This window comes from Paroedura picta, chromosome 1 (genome assembly GCF_049243985.1).
Source record: "Paroedura picta isolate Pp20150507F chromosome 1, Ppicta_v3.0, whole genome shotgun sequence".
NCBI classification, from domain to species: Eukaryota; Metazoa; Chordata; class Lepidosauria; order Squamata; family Gekkonidae; genus Paroedura; species Paroedura picta.
The window spans coordinates 104,282,973-104,306,043 of NC_135369.1; the positions used below are offsets into that span (position 1 = coordinate 104,282,973).

General features: G+C 42.8%; 1 protein-coding gene and 1 non-coding gene across 9 annotated transcripts in view; one reads left to right on the plus strand and one right to left on the minus strand.

Annotated features, from left to right (window-relative positions):
- HIVEP2 (HIVEP zinc finger 2) overlaps window positions 1–23,071 on the plus strand; it is a 201,382-nt gene that overhangs the window by 99,759 nt on the left and 78,552 nt on the right. The gene's annotated exons all lie outside the window — the stretch shown is intronic.
- On the minus strand, window positions 9,279–9,388 carry LOC143828068 (U6 spliceosomal RNA). Its single transcript, XR_013227495.1, has one exon. It is a non-coding gene; the product is annotated as a U6 spliceosomal RNA (small nuclear RNA).

Here is a 23,071-nt window from a genome sequence, read left to right on the forward strand (position 1 = left end):
CTTCTGTACTTATTCCAGCTTTGTCATTTCCTTTTTGAGATACGATGACCAGAATTGTACACAATATTCTATATGAGGATGTACCATAGATCTATGCAGGGCCATTATAATATTCACTGTTTCATTCTCAATCCCTTTCCTAATAATCCCTAGCATAGAGTTTGCCTTTTTAGGTTGCTGCAGCACACTGGCTTGACTTTTACACCCAACTGTCCAATATGACTCCAAGGTCTCCTTCTGAGTCTCAGGAAGTTGAGACTCCATTAAGTGTATACTTAAAAGTTGGGATTTTTTGTTGCAGTGTGCATCACCTTATACTTATTAACTTTGAACTTCATTTCATCCATCATAAAAGGTGCTTTGATTATCAAGATAATATCAAGTCAAATGTATCCTATAAGCTAGCGATCCCCAACCTGTGGGCTGCGGACCACATGTGTTCCTTCGACTAATTGGAGGTGGGCCCCGAAGAACGCCTTCTCCCCCCCCCGGTCCTTTACTTCATCCCCCCCTGGCCCTTTACAGCACACTTTGAGTGTCATTGTCTCCCATCACTCCCAGATGGGACAATCTCGTTGCGGAGAAACAAGCTCAGGGTTCCCATTGATTTGTCATTGTCATGAGTTAAAATTTCCATGAAAATAAAATGTTCCTTATGTTCATTGTTGTGGCGTGTCTGTATCTTATTTTGAAGGGATGTTTAAACATTACCATAGCAATCAGAGAGCGTTAGGGCAGTGGTTGAGAGTAGAGGAGTAAACTATCCCCCCCCCACCGGGTCTCAGTAAAATTGTCAAGCATTGAGTGGTCCCCGGTGATAAAAAGGTTGGGGGCCACTGCTATAAGCAATCAAAGTGGTAAATAGGATGATAATTATTCTTTGGAATTACTTAACAGGCAAAAATAATTTGCTTAACAAGCAAAAGTAATTTTGGACTGTGATTTTTCATTTCCAGAACACGTTTTATATCATCAAAACAATGTCAGAGTAGAGCCAGCTTGGTACAGTGGTTAGGAGTGCAGACTTCTAATCTGGTTAGCTGGGTTTGATTCCCCGCCCCCCCCCCCCACATGCAGCCAGCTGGGTGACCTTGGGCTCACCACAGCACTGATAATGCTCCTCTGACCGAGCAGTAATATCAGGACTTTCTCAGCTTCACCTACCTCACAGGGCATCTGTTGTGGGGAGAGGAAAGGGAAGGCGATTGTAAGACGCCTTCTTGTAGAGAAGTGGTAAATAAGAACCAACTCTTCTTCTAAATCAGTCCCAGGAACTTATTTTGGCAGAAATCCTCATGATCATCTTGATGCTTTAATAGCCTGTTGACTTTCAACTAACCATATTGCAATAACTTTACTGCACAATGCTAAAATGGGTATATTCTACTAGCTGAGCAAGTATAGTATAGTAATTAGAATATACTATTAGCATAAGTATGAAGTATGGTGGATTGATGGTTAGGAATTCGGTAGTTTGCAGTATTTATTACGTGGTGAATTATGTGTAAAACATGTGTACAGGGACATACGCTTAGCAATCTACCATAGATCATATACTCCAACAGCCTCTGTCTTCTTTACTAATGCTTGAGCTTTTTTTCATTCATCTCCCCCTCCCCTTGCCATCTAATACAGATATACAGTGGCTACCTCCTTTTACAGCTCTTGCCACTAATCAAGCCACAGTTTGAATCTTGGCAGAAGGTGCAAGAAATGTGAACATATGGCACGTATTACCAAACAGTCTCTGCCTGAACTGCTCCTTTGGAAGCCTGTACCCATAAAAGCAGCACTGAACATGGTGTCAGATGTGACTGGCTTCTTGAGTTTCATGCAACAAAGACACACCCACATCAATGAGTCATGTTCTTTTTAGGATTTCAGCATTTCTATCATGCATTTCAGCATTTCCATCAAGGAACCTGGCTCTATAGATAACACAGCATCTGCAATCCAATGGAACCTTTAAGACCAGTGAAGTTTTACTCAATGTACTAGGTTAAAAAGCCCACTGCACGTGTAAATGCAGCAGATGCTGGCGGGGAGGTGTTTGGAGGGGTGGGATGTGGTGGGTGGGCAGGGAGTCTGGCTCCTGGCCCCTTACTGTGGCTGCCGCCTTGATGCTGCCACTGCTGCCAGTGGTGTATGTCCATGGCAGTGGCACTGGGATTGCTGCCACCACCAGCATTTCCTCGCCACCATGCCTGCCACCTCTCCAGAGGCTCCTGACCACCACGGCTGCTGCCTCCCCACCACTTCCTTGGCACCACTGATGCTGCGTCCCCTGCACCGCCTCCCTGTCGATGTGGCTGTTGCTGGCGGGCGGGCGCAACAGCGGGCTGGGCAGGCATCAGGGGCACGTGGGGAGTGGGTGGCACCTTGCAGCTGGGGCGAGCCATCCGGAGGTGGGTGGGTGGGCTAGCATGAGGCGCTGGAGCTGTGCTTCATGCTGCTGGCTGGGGCGAGGGCAAGGCAGCTGGGCATTGTGGTACGCAGTGGGCTAGCCTGTAGCCCTGGTGGAGGCTGGGGCAATGTCTTTGGAGGTGGCTGGGCTGCTGCAGCTGCTGGTGGGCGCAGCGGGCTGGCGGCCAAGGCAGGACAGTGGAGGAGTGCCGTCCTTGGCGGCCAGGCAGTGAGGCTGGCTGTGCACCTTGTGGCTTGCTGCTGGAGGTGGGCGCTTCAGGGGCCAGCCCAGTCCGGCCATGCCCAGTAAAGCAAAGCTGGGCATGGCTGGATTGGCCGTTTGGGTGGAAGTGCAGGCCGGACACTGGACTTATCCCTGACAGTGCTCCGCCTACAGGGGTTTTTCCGAAATGTTAAAGGGAACAATGGTAAGGATGACCTTTTGTATGTAGTCACACTTCTTCAGACAGTGAAATTGAAATAATCAGACTACATATATAAGGACAGAGTAAATTAGCAGTAAATTAGTAAACAGCATCATGACAATATCCAATCAATATGCATTGTAATGAAGAAGATATTTAGCAGATTCAAGAGCCTTGCTGGAATAACAAGCTGAGTGTATAAGGTTATCAGTCCTTGGGTTCAACTCCAGTTTGAAAAACATACTTGTGGGAATAAAAAGATTATTGCCTAATTTTATTTGTTTATTTGTTTCATGTATGTATGTATGTATGTATGTATGTATGTATGTATGTATGTATGTATGTATGTATGTATGTATGTATGTATGTATGTATGTATGTATGTATGTATGTATGTATGTATGTATGTATGTATGTATGTATGTATGTATGTATGTATGTATGTATGTATGTATGTATGTATGTATGTATGTATGTATGTATGTATGTATGTATGTATGTATGTATGTATGTATGTATGTATGTATGTATGTATGTAGTCCCCCTCCCCTGCAGGTCAGGGTGGTTCACAGGGAACAGTAAATCCAATATGACAGATACAATGTAAATTCAGTAACTGCATCAATATCAACAACATCAACACATTGAACATTTTATTTGCTGTTAACTATTAACATTTCAACCATAACCCCGCAGATTGGTCAGATCAGAAGGGCCCAATAGATGTTGCCTGTTCACTGGCTTCAATAAAATGCTTAGTGGAAGAGCTCCATTTTGCAGGCCCTGCAGAACTGTGCTAGCTCCAGCAGGACCCAGATCTCCTCTGGGAGCTCATTCCACCAAGTGGAGGCCAGGCCAGAGGCTAGATGTACTTCCTCAGGGCCAGGGATCACCAGCCAGTTGGCTGAGTTCAGTGTTCTTTGGGGGCATAGGCAGAGAGGTGGTCCTTCAGGTATACTGGGTCCAGACCATGTACAGCCATAAAGGTAATTAGCGAGACCTTAAGCTTGATCCAGGATTCAACTGGTAACTAGTGCAACTGTTGAAGGAGGGGTTGGATGTGCTGTTCCCTTGAGAACTCTGGCTGCTGCATTCTGAACCAGTTGTAGCTTCTAAAGCAGGGTTAGGGGGAGGCCTGTATAGTACGAGATGCAGAAATCCAGTCTAGGGGTAACCATTGCATGGATTACTGCAGCTAGTTGTTCCAGGGCTAAAAAGAGCACTAGTAGTTTGGCTTGACACAAGCGGAAAAATACCAGCCATACTACTCTTATGACCTGCACCTCCATAGAGAGGGTGGCATCCAGGATCAAGCCCAGGTTCCTGGCAGAGTAAGTCAATGACATTTGCACCCCAGCAGGGTTGGGTAATTGTGCTTCCTTGCTAAGACCCTTCCGGCCCAGACATAGAGCCTCCATCTCTGAAGGGCTGAGCTTTAAATGACTCTGTTTGAGGCATCCTGTCATTGCTTCCAGACATCTGACTAAAGACTATGGCATTGAATACATGCCATTAGGAGGAAGAGCTGGGTATCATCTGCATATTGACACCCAAGTCTGAACATCTGTAACAGCTGGGCAAGGGGGTGCATAAAGATGTTGAATAAGATTGGAGAGAGGCTTGCTCCCTGCAGACAGAGAGCTTGGTGTAGTGTTTAGGAGTGCAGACTTCTAATCTTTGCAAGCCGGATTTGATTCTGTGCTCCCCCACATGCAACCAGCTGGATGACCTTGGGCTCGCCACAGCACAGATAAAGCTGTTCTGACTGAACAGTAATATCACAGGGTGTCTTGTAGGGAGAGGAAAGGAAAGGTGATTGTAAGCCACTTTGAGATGCCTTCTGTTAGAGAAAAGCGGCATATAAGAACCAACTCTTCTTTTTCTAGATCAGGGGTAGTCAAACTATGGTCCTCCAGATGTTCATGGACTACAATTCTCATGAGCCCCTGCCAGCAAACGCTGTTCTAGATCATTCCTAGGAACTTATTTTGGCAGAAATTCTCATTATCATCTTGATGTTTAATAGCCTATATCAACTTTCTACTAACCATACTGCTATCGACTTTCTACTAACCATATTTTATCATATATGTGTGACTTTTATCTAGCCTGCCGCAACATGGTCATGGTTGCATAGCACATTTAATGCTTCCTTGATTTAAATATAAATTCTCTCGTGAAGTGTGAAACTTGGCATGCTTTGACTTTCTTGAATTCAATCCAATCCTAGCTGGAAACATGCCATTCATTATAACGCTGGCAGAATCTGGCCAAAATCAGAGGATCAAAAAGCTCAGTTGCCCCTCCCTGTGAATGAAAATCCATCAATATGAAACTGAGAATGTCAAAAGGATGTTATTAAGTAACTGTCTAAACAAAAGTATTCAAAATAATATTTGCTAATGATCTCTACTCGTTAAAACCACTTGATGCTCTTTTGGATAAAATTGGGGTTTGGTGAATATATTGCAATTATAGGCACAATCTTATCAGAATTAGCAACATCCTCATTGATTTCAAAGGAAAACATTTAAACATGCAATTAATTTGCTGATCAATAAAATAAGTGTTTGAAATGATTTGAAACATTGTCTGCATTCAGTTATTACCACAAACCTCTCTGATATGAACCTTCCATCCTCCTTTCACATGCAGGATGCAGTTGAAGTCTTCCTGTTTCCATAACCCTTTAATCCAGGGGTAGTCAAACTGCGGCCCTCCAGATGTCCATGGGCTACAATTCCCATGAGCCCCTGCCAGCGAACTAACCATATACATTGAGCCTTTTAGAGGTACTGGACTATTGACTATTACTCTAGATCAGGGGTAGTCAAACTGCGGCTCTCCAGATGTCCATGGAATGCTGGCAAACGCTTGCAGGGGCTCACGGGAATTGTTGCCCATGGACGTCTGGAGGGCCGCAGTTTGACTATCCCTGCAAGTTTAATCAATCTCCAGTTTGCTGTGTTCAAATGCAGTTATCTGTTTCCTGTCCACCAATTAAATTCGAAACAAAGAGTAAACCACATCTTGGAATCTTGGACTGTGGAAAGGAAACTCTGCAATGCTGGCTATTTAAAAAGGGGGCACTTTATGAAATCCCCAGACGATTATGAGTATTTCGCCAATGTGATACCATGGTTACTACTATGACAGTATATTGGAAGAGCAACCACTGATGAATATAGAACAGAAAGCGGGTCACTTAACCTAGGATCCCGTTTTGGTTGACTCTTTGGCCCATTATGCACGGCCACCGAAACGGCGATTTCGGGGTCACATGGAAAACCTGGAGGGGGAAGACGCGACGCATACCGGTTATGCACGGGGTGGGGCGCGACGCCGGCAAAACCCAGAGTTAACCGATTATGCACGCGGCGATCCAGGCGCCGCTTCTGGTTGCGCCCTCGTCACCCGGAAACTGCGCTTTCTTCCGCGTTTCGCGAACACGGCTTTTTCGGCGGCATGCACCGAAGCTGCGGCCAGTTGCAGCCAGCACCGTATGTTATCAGTGATTTTAGTCGCCGCCATTCCACCCCGAATGTGCGCTAAAACCCCCGTGCATAATGGGTCTTTATGTTTGACCATTTAGACTTTATGTTATAATCTTTTCACTTATAAACATAGAGAAGACTACAGTATCATTGTGCCTCATGATTTCCTTTTTTCTTCTGGCTATTTAAAAAAGGCTTCACTGCTGGAAGAGTCTTGTTCACAATAGTTTCCTGATCTGTTGCTTCTCTTTTTGGATGTGAGAGCTGTTGTTGGAAGAACAAAGTGGGGACATACCCACCTTTTGTTTCTGATTCATAGGATTATAGTCCTTTTGTGCTACAAAGTATTTTTGGAAGAACAATAATATGTTGTACCAATCTGAAATCAGAAATTAGACTTCTAGGTTTTTGAACTGTTGCTTACTATGACTGTATTTGTCAACTGATACGTATTTATCTTTATCTGCAATTTACTTGCATACCAGGTTCACCGCAGTTAAGCACACTCCTTTGAGGATGTTGTAACCAAATTACCAACAAAAAGACTTTGCTATGAAGTAAGGCAAGCCTCCTTTGTTTGAATATCACAATCTTCCAATATTAGGAAGATTGGGGAGAAGTAATTTTAAAAGTAAGTTTAGTTTGTGTGACACCCCCCCCCCCAGCCCCAGCCTCTCGTAACAATATGTGTTAAAAGTAGAGTGTGTTTCATTGGGGTAACTGCGGGTTGCATTGTCATTGTATCAACAGTGTGGGGGACATGAAATTACTGTAACACATTATTAGAGTAATGGGCATTAGCACTAGAGAATGTTCTATAAAGTTGCCTTTTATTGTACTGGATTATCAATTAATCACATATACTATTAGTTATTTGAATCAATCTAAGAGCCACAAAGATTCAAGGTTGTTGCTATACTTTTTTGATCCCACTTATTAAAAAAATGAGGATCAATTTGTATGCGTACGAAAAAGTGAAATTAATCATAACGTTTAGCGTTGTGAAATAAGATTGCAGCATCACAAGAATGTAACAATAGGGTGGAAGAGAGTTAAAAAGACACTTTTCCAATTTTTCTTTGAGTCCAGAAGAAGATGATGACTTCAAAAGACGTGCCAGAGAAAAATACCGTCACCCTTTTTGCCAGTTCTTTCTTCAGTATGACCTGAATATGGTTTATGACAAACTGATACAAGTATGACTTGAGTTATTGTTAAGAAGCACTTCAAAAATTCACTAAGACATGGGCTTGAAGGTCAACACTGTATTTTCCCCCCTCTTAACAATTCTTAAGTCAGAATTTATTAATAGAGCTGAGATGCTGTATGGAGACACTTTATTATTAACAACTATTGTGATGTACTGGATTCCACCATGGGTACAAAGCATACCAGGTGTCATTAGGCCAGTCATTATCTTTCAAGCTAATTTATCATACAGGGTTGTTGTAAAGATGAAAAGGGGAGAATCCCCAAGCTTCAGAACACTGTGGGAGATGGCTGGGATAAAATGTGATGGACAAAACTCTGACAACTGTTATGTCGTATATAAAAATTAAAGTTACCCTGTCCACAATCACGTGCTTCAAGGTAAAAACAAGATTCCTTAGATATGAAAGGAAAGCCCTACACTTTTGATGAAGTGAGCCTTAGGGGAGGGCGGTATATCAATGTAATAAATAAATTAGTAGGCCTTTTTTTTTTGTAGGGGAGAGCTGCAGAGAGAACACTGCTTCTGAGACAGGTTCAGCTGGATGGGTTTTCTCCTCCCGTGTTCCCATATTTGGAATTTTCACTCTGTTGTGAGTCTCTCTGGAGCATTAGTTGGATGCAGTTTTGATGCCTGTTTCTTCTGTCTAGTATGCCATATAGCCAATCAGATTTGCCTAGGAGGCAGAAGGAAAAAGGGTCAGTGTGGCAGTGCAACACATTTGAGGGTACAAGCACCAGTGAACCTGGCCACAGAGGCATGGCAGAGGGAAGGATTAAGCAACTACATGGTTTCACCAATCAAATCCAACCTAAAGTTGGCTGAGGATTCATTCTGCTGTGTTGTGCTTTGATCACTGTTCTGGAACATTAAAAAGCACTTTTTTCATTATTAGGATCATTGACTGCCTATTAAAACTCCTGCAAATATAAGAATTTGAAGAAACATTGGGAAGGGGGATAAATAATGCAAAATCTCCCCCCGACCATATTATCCTTTTCATGGTAATATAAACTCTTAGGTTCTTGAGCAGACCAATTTTCCCATTTTCTTTTTAAAATTATGATGTTCCATTTCTGTTGAATCCTAAGGCATGCTCAGTCTACTCCAGTTGCTTTTTGTGTGCTTATTCTTAGTTTAAAATTAAAAGCAAAGCAAAGCAAAAATAATTTGATCTGCATGCCTGGAAAATTCCCTGAATATGCAGACATCGTTTCATTCTATGTGGGGGGACCTGTTTTGCTGTTCTGCTGATAAGCACTGACCATGACTAGTGGGATGTGACGGCACCTGAAGAGTGGAGGGGCACTACTCTGACCAACATCTTAGTTAATAGTCTTCCTTCTCTGGGTACAAGTTTTGCATAAAGGAGATCAGTTGAAAGCCAGTGTGGTATAATTAGAATGGTGGACTGTGTCTGGGGAAACCTAAATTTAAATCTCCATTTACTATGAAATGCCCCTGATGCCCCTGGACCCGTCTTTCTCTTTAAGCCCAGCCTGCCTCCCATCTTTGTTATGAAGATAAGGTGGAAAAAGAATCATGTACCGCACTTTTAGCTGCTTGCTAGAAAGGTGGAATTAAAATCCACTCACTAATAAGTTAATTAATAATGTGACTCTCATCTCTGTGCTTTCCAGAAATGGTAACTTCACATTTCTTATACCATAATTGCATATTCACAACTGTAAAGTTGTAGGGAAAACATGCACAAGTGTATTGATGGTTTGGGGAACATTTTTCTGGAAAGATTGAAAACATTCATCATCAGAGTTGATGTCTACCTGTGGGTGCAAGGGCCATGCTAATCATCTCTATATCTTTCTAATTTTAGTATATGTATATATTTAGTATATGTGCTCCTGAAGTGAGCACCCATGGATGTAGGTTACAAGGACTGAAATGTATCTTAAATTTGTGGATGAGTTGATAGATATTGTGGAAGGCATCATCTGGTACCAAAGCTTAAAAAATGGGGAACAAATAAGTACTGCAGTTCAAATTAAGGGTCTTCAGCAATAGCAGTACCTCTTTGTCTGTTGTATTACTTCTGAACCAGTATCTGTTTTCCATCTATGGATGGGCTGGTCCCAGACCAGCACCTTTGTTCCAGCATAAATTTGCCTAGTCATCTATGTGTAGATATTGGAGATGCTGGGCTGACTGGAAGGAAGCTCTGTTCTCAAATGCAGAGGTCCCCAACCTTTTTATCACCAGGGACTGGTGAATGCTTGACAATTTCACTGAGGCCCGGGGGGGGGGTAGTCTTTTGCCAAGGGACATTGCCACCGCCGCTGAGTAAAGTTGCTGAGCAGAACTCCAGACTGTAGGGCAGAATTGGCTGACAGCTTCCAAGAGTACCATCAGGTCTTTGGGATAGATAAGTACTAGATACAAAATAGAAGAGACATTATTTGCTTGAGTGTTGGTGTGATGCTTGACATAGGTTGAAGGTGTGAGAAGTAGACTTAATGTTAGAGGCATATTTCATTTGAAGTGTAAAGATTACTTTATTAGTCATTGTCTTATGTGTGTTCCTATGTAATGTTCCTGATTGTTGTGTTGTACTATGGACCTGTCTGAGAGCTTGGTAATTGGTGCAGATTGTGGCCAGATCAGAGAGCTGAGCAGGATATACTTAGGAAACCTACTTTCTCATCTACTCACAGTCCCATCTCTGTGGTGGCTTCTGGAGCAGAGTGCTTTATCAGTATGAACAACATAGCAAAGTACACTTAGTGCAAACTATGGTTTGCATACCTATATGGTTTCTAACTTTTGCTTAGTGACCTGGTTGCAAATAATTGTTGTTAAGGATGCCAGGCTGAACTGCAGTTAAGTTTATTCATTGCTCTTGAGTTGTTTTATTTTAAATACTGGTTTAATTGTTCAAATCATCAGTAAACCTTTTAAAACCCAAACTACCGCTCCCCCACTACCTGATTGGCCCTCCCTGGGGGTGTGCCACACACACAGAGAGAGAGAGAGAGAGAGAGAGAGAGAGAGCAATCAGGTCAAATTACACTCTGCCAGTGAGGGCCAATCAGGTCAAATTGCATGCTGACATCTCAGTCCCTATCTGTTTGAACCTCCCTGGGGGTGTGCTGCTAATAGGGAGAGAGCACTCTGGCAATGGGGGCTAATCAAATTGCACTTTGCCAATGAAGGCCAATCAGTTCTAATTGCACTCTGCCAATGAGGGCCAATCAGCTCAATCAGACAATGTACCCTCTACCTGATTGACCTCTTGGAAATATTCCCCTAATAGAAGATGGCCCTCAGTCAGGAATTGCCCGCCCTGGTGGTTTAGCCCCAGCAAGAAGGAGAGTTATCAGCTCTCCAATTCCCTGCTGGTTTCAGACATTTGCTGAGTGAAAGAGGAGGCAGCCTCAGATCATGTCCTGCTGACAGTAAGTTGCCCTGGCATCTTTCAACTCAGATGACATGGGGGGGGAGTGAGCTGCCTCCTGGGGGCAGCTTCTGTGTTCCTTCTTGTGGGGTGTGTGTGTGTGTGTGTGGGAAGCTCAGAAATGTGGCCAGGAAAAGCGTCTGCTCTGGGAATGTTTACCCATGAAATAAGTCATGGCCCTCAGCCGGGAATGGCCCACTCTGGTAGTTTAGCCCTAATCAGGAGGAAGCTGAATACCAGGAAAGGCTAATAAGGTGTCAGGGAGGTAAGCAGTTAGTTTGCATTTTATAAGGTTTATAGATGAAGATATTTCTCAAACTAATTGTACTAGGAAGATCTTTCCTGGTTTCCCATAGTGTTCCTCTGATTGTGCTATATATAAGGTGACCAGATTGTCCCACTTTTGGAGGGACATCTGGGGATACCTGGCAAATTGTACTTATGTTGAAATTAAAAAATATATATTACAATACTATTTTTGCATTCTATGCGTTCTGTAAAACTTTTTGTTGCTCCATATAGACCATATTTTTAATCAAGAACTTCCCCGGTCAATGGTGTCCTGCTTTACCAATGTTAAAATCTGGTCACCTTAGTTACATATCTAAGTTGTATTGTAGCTTGTTACTTCAGCTGATTGCCTATGAATCAGGCATTTCATTCAAACAATATTGTGAAGTGTTCTTGGCTGATTCTGAGGCTGCCAGAGTGTCTCAGAACTTCTTGTTGCTTTGAGTTTATTAGATCTTAAACTATATTATCTTATGAATGTGATTTGCAGCTTATATTTTTAATAAATACAGACTAGTGCTTTGGTACGATAAAGGTAAAGGTAAAGGTATCCCCTGTGCAAGCACTGAGTCATGTCTGACCCTTGGGGTGACGCCGTCCAGCGTTTTCATGGCAGACTCAATACGGGGTGGCCTTGCCAGTGCCTTCCCCAGTCATTACCATTTACCCCCCAGCAAGCTGGGTACTCATTTTACTGACCTAGGAAGGATGGAAGGCTGAGTCAACCTTGAGCCGGCTGCTGGGATCAAACTCCCAGCCTCATGGGCAGAGCTTTCAGGCTGCATATCTGCTACCTTACCACTCTGCGCTACAAGAGGCTACGAAAATGTTTATTGTATATAGTCAAAGGCCATTACAAAGCATAATTAAAACAATATGGTACAAATATGAATAAAACAATATTTCTCCAAACTAGTGCTTTGGTAGTGATTACAAGTGCATTTATGTGTTTGTGTATATTACCCCATGTGCATTTGTGTTCAAATAGAACAGTTCAGCATCCACAAATGACTTTGTTTGATAAGAACTTATATATCCTCTAAACCAAGTGAACAAAGTACAGAACTACCTGTTTTTCTGCCTGTAGATATTATGTGGCTTGTTAATGCTTGTGTGCTCCAAACTGCAAGTCATGAATTACAGCTGTAGATTTAGCCCACTGAGAGGAAGGAATTTGTCTGCTGTACAGTAAAAGGAAGTATTTGCAGTGTTATTGTAGTACATGGCTCTTTGCCATTTTTGATAAAGCATTTAAGCGTCATGCACCCAAAGTCTACTGCCCTCTTGACCGATCATCAATCATCAGCTGTACAGTGAGGTTACATGAAACAGTAGCCCAATAGGAGAGCCATTGTTTAAGTGTTGCACAACTTTTTTGGAAGCGGAAACTATAGACAAAGCACCCTGAATCACTCAGCTTTATACTGTATTATCCTGGCACTGATCTCGTCTGTTTCTCACCAGCACACACACACAATAGCAGTTTGGGGACAGAACTTTATTCTATTAACAGTGCAGAGAAAAATGTTTGGAATATGTTTGGAATATGTTTTAAAATGCACATTTTAAAGAGAGAGCCATCAGGTCAAATTACACTCTGCCAATGAGGGCCAATCAGGTCAAATTGCATGCTGACATCTCAGTCCCTATCTGTTTGGACCTCTCTGGTTCCCCCTCTCTGGTTCCCCCCTCTTTGGATTACTAAAAGGCATTGTCTGCAAATAACACATTCTGTTGAAGGTTTCTGTCACAGTTTTTGGGGCCAGTTTAGGTCTTTTTAACATGTGACAGCTCTGCTGATTTTTTATTGTGCATCTACCACAGGGGTCTCAGGCTATTCACATTTTCCAGTGATGTGGCCATACAGGTGTAGCATTCCCACAAGGAATATTGTAAACAAAAGGGTTTGTACCTGCTTTTCTGAGTATGTAAAGTCCCTGTATATAACAGAACCAAGAAACAGAGATTTGCACTGTATATTACACTACTAATTCAGTCCTAAGCAGAGATGTAGCTTTCTAAGTCCATGGAAATCAGTGGGCTTAGAAGGGTACAACTCTTCTTAGGATTGCACTGCAGATTGTTTAGCGTATTTTTAAAAGAAAACTTAAAGTTCTTCTTGTTCACTCTGTGAATAGTTAGGAACTAATGGTGTTTTACTAAATGGTAATTTCACTCAAACTGAGGAACTCTTGAGAGTATTGCTGTAAAGTAACATCTTTTTATCTCGTTTCTATTCTAGAGTTTTAAAATTGAAATAAGCTGTAGTGCTAAGGTGTATCGTGGTTGTCATAGCTGCATTGAGAACTACTTGTGCATAATCTATGAACAGGAGGCTAATATGAGTCAGGTCTTTGGAAGTATATATTGTTACACAGTTGGTCGTAGGGGCCACCCAATGCAGCAGTTCACTTGAGAATATTGCTCTCAGCATTCCACAATTAAAGATGCATCTGCTCATAACTCTCCTATTGCTGGAACTGAACCAAAATAAATCGTAACTTTATAAACTACGCTTGTTATTCCTGTTTTATTCTGGAATCTGTTAAACATTTTCATTATGGGTATGTTAATTTACTACTGGCTGCTCACCCTTTGCTTATAAGTATGGGCTGGTAACTCCCATTTCATTGTGTTTGAATAAGTGTGGATGTATATGAAATAAAACTGGACTCAAACTTTGTTCCCTTAGTTTAAAAGAAAGTCTGGAAGGGAAATACCAGGGTCTTAAGGGTAGTTCCTTCAAATAGAAACGCCACCAATTGGCTGAAGAAAACTATCCTGTCATTTTATTAGGGGCCTAATGTATGGAAATGGCAGATGAAGTTTTTCAGTGACAAGGAGGTAAATAACACAGTTCAGTGACTAGCCTTTCATTAATCTTCTGAAGGGAAAGGTAATTTACCCCCAGGCTGGAATCCATGTATTTTGCCAAGCCATTTATACCAGCAGAACTTGGCAGCTTAGGAGGCAAGACAGTGTAAAGCAGCTTCATGTGTGTTCCCATGTGTGACTGTTTAATGTGCCCAGTTGAAATGAATCGAATGTTAACCACCAAGGCCACAGAGACTGGTTCACCCAGGCGTCGCTGGACTCCTTATAACTTCAGTTTGTCAGCACGTGATGTCTGGCAGCAGAGTGCATATGCAAATGCCATGGAAGTATAGAGTTTGGGATGTCACTGGGTGACAGAAAAGGTTTCTCTGTAGAGTTGGATCTAATGATGAGCTTGTCTACTTGCTTTGTATGAATACTTTTCATGCAGTCCATCGTGGAATACAAGGTTCCTTTTTTTAAAAAAAAGATCCAAATCACTGGGAGTGTATCTTGAGTGACTTAAATATATTGCATTAAATCATCTTTTGGTCAAGTTTATTTCCCCCATACTTTTAATATCCTGTATGCTACTGTATTGTTAATGTCTAGAAGTCTTTTAAATCAGTGGTCCCCAACCTTTTTATCGCCAGGGACCACTCACCAGGGACCACTCAACGCGACCACTCACCAGGGACCACTTACTGAGGCCCGGTGGGGAGGGGTAGTTTACTCCTCTACTCTCAACCACTGCCCTAGCGCTCTCTGATCGCTATGGTAATGCTTAAACATCCCTTCAAAATAAGATACAGACACGCTACAACAAAGAACATAAGGAACATTTTATTTTCATGGAAATTTTAACTCATGACAATGACAAATCAATGGGAACCCTGAGCTTGTTTCTCTGCAACGAGATTGTCCCATCTGGGAGTGATGGGAGACAATGACACCCGAATTGCGTTGTAAAGAGCCGGGGGGGATGAAGTAAAGGGCCGGGGGGGGGAGAAGGCGTCCTTCGGGGCCCACCTCCAATTAGTCAAAGGACCACATGTGGTCTGCGGCCCACAGGTTGGGGATCGCTATTTTAAATCACTAGATTAAAAAGTAAATTATTGTCGTAATTTATACTTTCTGAAGTCCGTCTTCTAATTAAGCCAAAGCAGCATGAGGCAGTAGTTTCATATATTGACTTTGCAACTTCAGTTATGCAGAACATTTGAATTAAGTAAAATAGGAAAGGAATTAAAGCACAGTTAAAAAACCAAAAAGTTTGATGTTGTTGTCAGCCACGCAGTCGTGTCTGACTCTTGGCGATCCCATGGCACAGCTGATGCCACAATCCCCGATCTCACAATGCCTCCCTCAGCCATGCAATGTTCTGGCTGGTATCTATCTCGACTGCGTCCAACCTTTGTTGGCCTGGTTTCCTTTTTCCACTGACCAATCCTAGCACAATTGCTTTCTCCACTGAGTTAGCTCGCATGATACCGCTAAAGTAAGTGAGTTTTGTGATTTTGCCTACCGATGCTATATCGGGCTTTATGCTGACCTCAGTGTAATAATAACAGTCTCTTACTATTTAATAATAAATTTTTATTTTATTGATACAAACTTTTTTTTTTTGCTCTTATGCGAAATGGTAAAGTAGGATAAAGAGGATTTTTAGAAAGCAGGAACAGAAATGCAGAATAAATATTTTAGATCCCTTGTCATTCTGTTCAGTGAGGTGGTTTCCAAGCAGGAGACAGGAACCCATCTGGTATCTCTGCTAGACAACCACTCTCCACCTGGATTGCTAGCCTTTAAGGCAAGGACAGCCCTGATTTCCTTTCCCTCCCCCACTTTAATTATAGGAGGTATATTCTCAAGCAGTGTTGAGCCTGATCTTTGCAATATCGGGGGTGGGGGTGGGGGGAGGAATCAAAAAAGATGATGAGCATCTGATTTAATATGAGCTGCCAGTTCCAAGAAAGGAAGACATCAGGTTTAGGTTTCCTGCGTCTGTAATAGCAGTTCTGAAAAACTGTGCTACATATTGCCTGCTGGCTGTACAACAGGTTTTTGTGTGTGTTACTGTTGTGGACTTCATTACCTGATTCTGTCAAAATCTGGAATTGAAAAAGAAGGTGAAAATTGATTGTGGCACTGGAAGCCCTGATGCTGCCATGTTTTCTCAAGTACGGTATTCTTTAGTGTAAATATTCATTGAAGGACACCATTCATTGAAGGACACCAGTCACATTTTACACAAAAGTTGTGTTTGTAAAATTCTACAGGTGTTGCCTACCCAACATACACTAAGGGCTACAGTCCTCAATGTACTTTGTCCTTAATGTACAGTCCTTAACCTACTTAGTGGTTTTGTTCCCAGTCCCTCCTCCACTCCCTCCCAGTGTGGCAACTGAAGATGGAATCAACTAGCTCCATTTGTTCAACAAAACAAAATCAGAGTCCAGTGGCACCTTTAAGACCAACAAAGATTTATTCAAGGCCTGAGTTTTCAAGTACCAGCTGTCTTGTCCTGGGACTAGGGAGTTGAATTCAAGGTTGCATTGTATATTGCTAACGATCAGTTCATAGGCTGAGGAAGAGTGCTTGCACTCGAAAGCTCACACCTTGAATAAATCTTTGTTGGTCTTAAAGATTTTGTTTTGATGTGTTGCTTCAGACCAGCATGGCTACCCACTTGAATAGCTTCATTAGTTGTGAGATCCCAATGCAGACAAATAGTGTCTTTACTCTAAATTAGGGTTCTAAATGGTCCTGACTTAGAATCTGGTTTGTGGAGAAGAACAGTCTGCAATATGCCTATTCTACGTGTCTCAGTTCATCGTAGCTAATTGATGCCTTTGATGTTTGATTTCTCTGGGAAGGGAAGGGAAGCATGCCAGAAGGCATGACATTACAACCAGATTGAAGTTTGTTCACAATATCTGAATAGAGCCACAGTGTATTAGGAAGATGATGTTTATAAACTTTCAGTAGACATGTGTTGGGGTATTATGTCACTCTGGGACATCCTCTTAAACATGTAACAACAACAACAATTACTGAGAAGAATCACGTATTTTGTGGGGTGATGGGAAATATTTAAATACTTTGCTTATGCAAAGAAGCAGTGTATTCTGTACTTTTGTATATCTGATGTAATGCATGTTTGAGTGGACACCTGAAGAAACAACAAATTGTTTCCCAACAAATATATGTTTATGTGGCTGTATGAAAGCATGTATGTAGAAATATGGGTGGGAGATGGAATCTCAGGCATCTGGTTGTGCAAGTGACTGGAAATTTGCTGTCCGGAATATAAAAATAGTCTAAGCAAGTTTTATAGAAATCTTGTATCAGTTAAGACCAGGCACATGCCATTAGACAAAGATAATACCCCACAGTTAAAAGCCTGGATATACAGAATTATTTTGGCCTGGAGCATAAAAGACATAATGATAAGAACTGAGTCAATCTCATGTGGGTATTCCAAACCTTCTAAGGCAGTGGTCCCCAACTCCCGGTCCGGCAACCGGTACCAGTCTGTTGATCAGTCGGTAACAAGCCGCGGCTCCTCCTCGCCCTTCTCCCCAGCTGCTGCCTCGGGGGCTGCCCTGCCACAGTGCCGCCAGCTCACCTTTGGTGCTCTCCGGTGGCCGCCATGGCTGGGGCTCCTCCTCGGCGTGGCACTGCACAGCTGCTTCTGGCCATGCCCCCAGCGGGCAGCAGGAAGTCAGGGGCACCGGCAGGAAAGCAAGCGGAGCAGGGGCTCAGGCAGTGGTGGTGGCGTCCCTCAGCAAAAGACTGCCCCTCCCGGGCCTCAGCAAAATTGTCAAGCGTTGACCGGTCCCTGGTGATAAAAAGGTTGGGGACCACTGTTCTAAGGACAAGATACCACTACTGGAAATTCCCCCTGCTGTGTTGCCACCTTCCTTACCTGTGAAAGTGGAAGAAGAAGAGTTGGTTCTTATATGCCGCTTTTCTCTACCAGAAGGAGTCTCAAAGTGGCTTACAGTCACCTTCCTTTTCCTCTCCCCAAAACAGACACCCTGTGAGGTCGGTGAGGCTGAGACAGCCCTGATATTACTGCTCAGTTGGAACAGCTTTATTAGTGTTGTGGTGAACTCAAGGTCACCCAGTTGGTTGCGTGTGGGGGAGCACGGAATCAAACCCGGCTCTCCTGATTAGAAGTCCGCACTCCTAACCACTACACCAAGCATAGACAGCAGGGCTTGTGAAGCAACAGTATGAATAGAAGTGGTCCTTCAGGTATCCTGGCCTCAAGTCATTTAGGGTCAAAGATAAGAACCAGTTATTGAAATTGTGCCTGGAAAGAGATAGAGAACCATTGCAGATCTTTCAGCACAAAGTTCTGTTTTGTTTGGTCTCAATTGGGTCTTGATTTGCACAGTAGAGTCTACAGAACATTGCAACTGATAGTTTTACATTAACAAAGATGGGTTACAGCAAGAATTCCATGCTATTGATGCAGTAACTCAACACAAGATTTCTTAGACTTGTATGATGGGATTGCAAACCTCACCTCTCAGTAAATGTGTAAGGTTTCCATACCAGGCCCACAGCATATTAAGCATGCAGCTACTTAGCTATGTTGTTTCCATTTGGGTTTTAAAGTAGGCAAAACCAGTAAGATTGTAAAGCACTTCACATTTATACACCATTGTAAAATTTCTGCCCCACTAGAAAAAGAATGTGTTTTATGAAAGCAATTAGAAATTTTGTTACAGTACAGCACCTTTAATGTAGGCTGATTCTGCAATTAGCTGGGGATTGGACTACATGACCTGCATGGACCCTCCCAACTCTGTGATCCTGTTAGTCTAGTAGAAGTAACATGTTTAATTGTGGGAATAGACTGTACTTTAGAAATTTATTTTAAAATAAGCGAGGGCAGTACATATTTATGTTATTTATGTTATGTTATACATTGTTACTTGGTTGTTATGATGTTATATTGAAACTGTATGTTATAGATTAAATTATTATAACGTTCCATGCTCACTCTATGCAGGCCTGCCCTTAGCCTTGACCCGAAAACTACAGCTGGTCCAAAATGCAGCAGCCAGGATCCTCACAGTGACACCGTGGAGATCCCACATCCGGCCCATACTACATCAATTGCAATGGTTGCCAGTTGAACTCCGGATCAGGTTAAAGGTTCTGGTAATAACCTTCAAGGCCATACACGGTCAGGGCTCAGTGTACCTGAGGGACCGCCTCCCTGCCTATGCCCCCAAAAAGAGCTTTACGCTCTGCTGCCACCAACCGGCTACTGGTCCCTGGCCCAAAAGAAGTTTGCCTGGCCTCAACCAGGGCCAGAGTTTTCTCTGTCCTCGCCCCCACCTGGTGGAACGAGCTCCCAGAGGAGATGAGGGCCCTGACGGGACTAAAACAATTCCTCAGGGCCTGCAAAAGGGAGCTCTTCCACCAGGCATTTGGCTGAGGCCGGGCCAACCAACCAACATCTGCAGGGCCCCTGCCCCCCCCCCTTTCCCCAAGAAACCCACTAAGACTCCTGGACCTGTTCGAGTCACCCCTGTTTATGTTATGATATACTGTTAAGTTATACTGTCACCCGGTTTATCAATTAATAATATTAATGTTATTATATGTATGGTTTCATTTATAGTTTCAGTTATATGTAAACCGCTCTGAGCCTTTGGGGAGGGCGGTATAAAAATAGGAATGAATAAATAAATAAATAAAATCTCATAATGTTCCATGTAAACTGCCCAGAGCTGTAAAGAATGGGCAGTATACAAATCCAAATAAATAAAAATTAATAAAAAATTAACATAATGAAATCTTCTTTACACTTAAATGGATTTGGGACTGACTTCTACTTTTAGTAGAGTTATGATTTTGTATGTGTAGCATATATCATATTGCAAGCTGTTGATCTCCATTATTTTAGATTGTTCTTCCTGACACATATTTCGCCACAAAATCATTTTGTTGGGAAGAATTTCTTCCATGATGTGTAAAGAATGTGGCTTTCCAGTTGACATGCCATAGGAAAGGATGGGTGGAAAAGATGAGTAAAAGCCAGGTAAAGTTCTTTGATGTCAGTGTTCGAAGTTGGGTTGTTCAGAATCAGTGTCAGTCAGTTAAGCCAGCATTGGCAATTTAATGCTTGTCTGTTTTTTGTATCAGATTTAGCAATTCTTTCTTTCACAAAGAAATTGCTCATGCCGTGGCATTGTTAAGCACCTTTCAGTTTCTTGAACTAGTACAACAGAAACACAGCCGCTTTCTGCTCAGGATAATTGAACATACACAACTGTGCACTTGGGTGGGGGTGGAATCCCCAGTTCTGAACACATTCTGAAAATGGCTGCTGATTACAGAAAAACATCCTACTTGTAAAAAACATCACCTTAGGTTTATACTCTATTTCAGCGGTCCCCAACCTTTTTGCGGTTGAGGACTGCCTCCGGGGGTGGGGAAGAGCCGGCGGCCCGGGCGCTGCGCATGTGCGTTTGTGCCCGCCGGCGTGCCAGTGACCGTGTCTGCCTCTTGCATTTTTCATACAATTGTGATGGAAAAGTCAAAGACAAGCCAGCTGTTTTAGTCTCCTCTTCTTGAACAAGAGCATGTGTGAAATGTAAAATGTTGGGGCCATGGGTAGCTCTTTTGTCTCTGCGCACAGAACAAAGGTTCTGTGGTCAATAAACACATTTTATATTTTGTGTACTGAAGATTTGGAATTACAGAAATAAAATGCATCATATTTTAACCAGCAAGGAGACAAAAATCTGAGTTCTGTTTTGTTTCAGAATGGAGTACATTTTCTTTTGTCATTTATCTAAAAAATTTGTATCCTCTCTTTCCCTCCTTGCAAAATCACCAAGGCACCTGACTATTTAAAACATACAGGATAAAAATCACATTTTAAAAAACATTAAAATCTATACCCCCAGAACATAGATTATCAAAATAAAATTTATTTATTTATTTATTTAGATTTCTATACCGCCCATTTGTTTGCAGCTCTGTTTGGTTTACACTGAACATTATATAACTTACATGGAACATTATACAGACTATAACATCAAAACAACTTTCAATAAAGCATCAAAAGATTACAAAATCACATTTATAAAATAAATAACAATTAACAATAACATTGGGAGAATTATAGGTGGGCATCTAGGGGGACCAGCAGGTGTTCTGAGTTGGTTGGCCTCAAGTGAATACTTGGTGGAAGAGCTCCCTCTTGCAGGCCCTGCGGAACTGTGGAAGTTCGAGCAGGGCTCTGATCTCGTCAGGAAATTCGTTCCACCAGGTGGGGGCCAGAACCGAGAAGGCTCTGGCCCTTGAGGTCAGACGTGCTTCTCTGGGGCCAGGGATCCGCAGCCAGTTGGAGGTGGCAGAGCGTAAGACTCTTTTGGGGGTATAGGCAGGGGGGTGGTCTCTCAAATACTCTGGGCCCAAACCACGTATGGCCTTAAAGGTAATTACCAGAACCTTAAGCTTAATCCGGAATTCAACTGGGAGCCAACAAAGTTGTTGGAGTGCTGGCCGGATGTGGGATCTCCATGATGTTTTAGTGAGAATACTGGCCGCAGCATTCTGCACCAATTGTATATGTATGTGTAACAAACAAATAAAACTAAACTAAACACATCATCTTTAACCACTCCTACGGAGCAGATAAAATAAAACCCTAAGGGCTATTGGGGAGGAGTTAGGGCGGGCTCTGTCCGTGATAAAAACTCTCACTTAAAATACTGCTCTGCCCGGAGGTTAGACACAGCCAAGCCATGTGTCTTTCTTCTTTGCAACTCTCTGCAGATTTGAGGTCACTGCAAGCATTATTCTGCAGAAGAAACTGGCTCTTTTGTCTCCTGTTTCATCTGTACAACAGCCCTGTGCAGTAGGCCTCAAGTCATTTAATTGAACAACAACCTGTGTGGGAAGCCTTAAATGTTTCTTCTCTACCACAACCCTGTCCAAAGTAGCCCTTTCTGCCTGGGGAGCTGATCTTTATACTCTGCAGGTGAGCTGTAATTCCAGGACTCTCCAGGCCACACCTGAAAGTTGGCTACCCCTGGGTTGGAAATATTCCTGGAGGTTTGGAGGTGGGACTTCAAAATCGTACAATGCCTCAGAGTTCAGCCTTCAGAGAAGCCATTTTTGACTGCAGTTGGTAGGGAGTGGTGCAGGGGTGTCCCTCCTGGCCTATGGGTTATGGCCATCCCTTACCAGCAACTGTTTGTATTCTGGGGCGCAGACAGGCAGACCAGCATCAGTCCTGTGAGTCTGGAAAGTGCAGGAAGATCTAAATAAATATTTACAGCCTGAAACTGTAAATAGAGAACAAGTAAATAGAAAACATGTGTCTGGAGACACATAATAACTGAAATGACTTATTGGCCTGGCAAATAACCTTGGCCTGGCAAATAAAAAAACAGTATAAAAAACCTTACTAAGGTCAAGATTGCTGTGCACAGAGAGTCTTCCTCTTAGGGTTGCCAGCTTCCCTGTGAGGCTCACCACCCCATCACCCTCATGGGGAGTCTGCTATGGGGAGAGAAAGGGAAGATGATTGGAAAATGCTTTGAGACACCTGAGGCCTGCTGGGTCACTGCAGCCCATTCCCAGTTCTCTCACAACCCCACCTACCTCACAGGTTGACTATTGTGGAGAGACTAATGGAAAAGGTGTTTGTAAACCGCTTTGAGACTCCTTTGGGTAGTAAGTCATAGGGTACATAAATCCGTTCTTCTAAGGAGCAACCATGAAAGAAGGATGTGGGCACATAACATTTTATCAGTGAAAAAATGGAAAAGAAGGAACAGGGTGGGTACCTGTGTACTGTGTATTAGGGCAGGTGTATTAGGGCAGAGGGGCATTTTGGTGAATGTGGCCTAATTCACACAAGAAGGGAAATGACGCAGAACTGGGAGGAATTGGTTGCCATGTAATCTTCCCCTAAGAAGAGTCTCCAATCTGATTTTCCCTTCACATATCTGAGGACTTTCACTCTGGAAAGCTCATCTGTAACCACTAT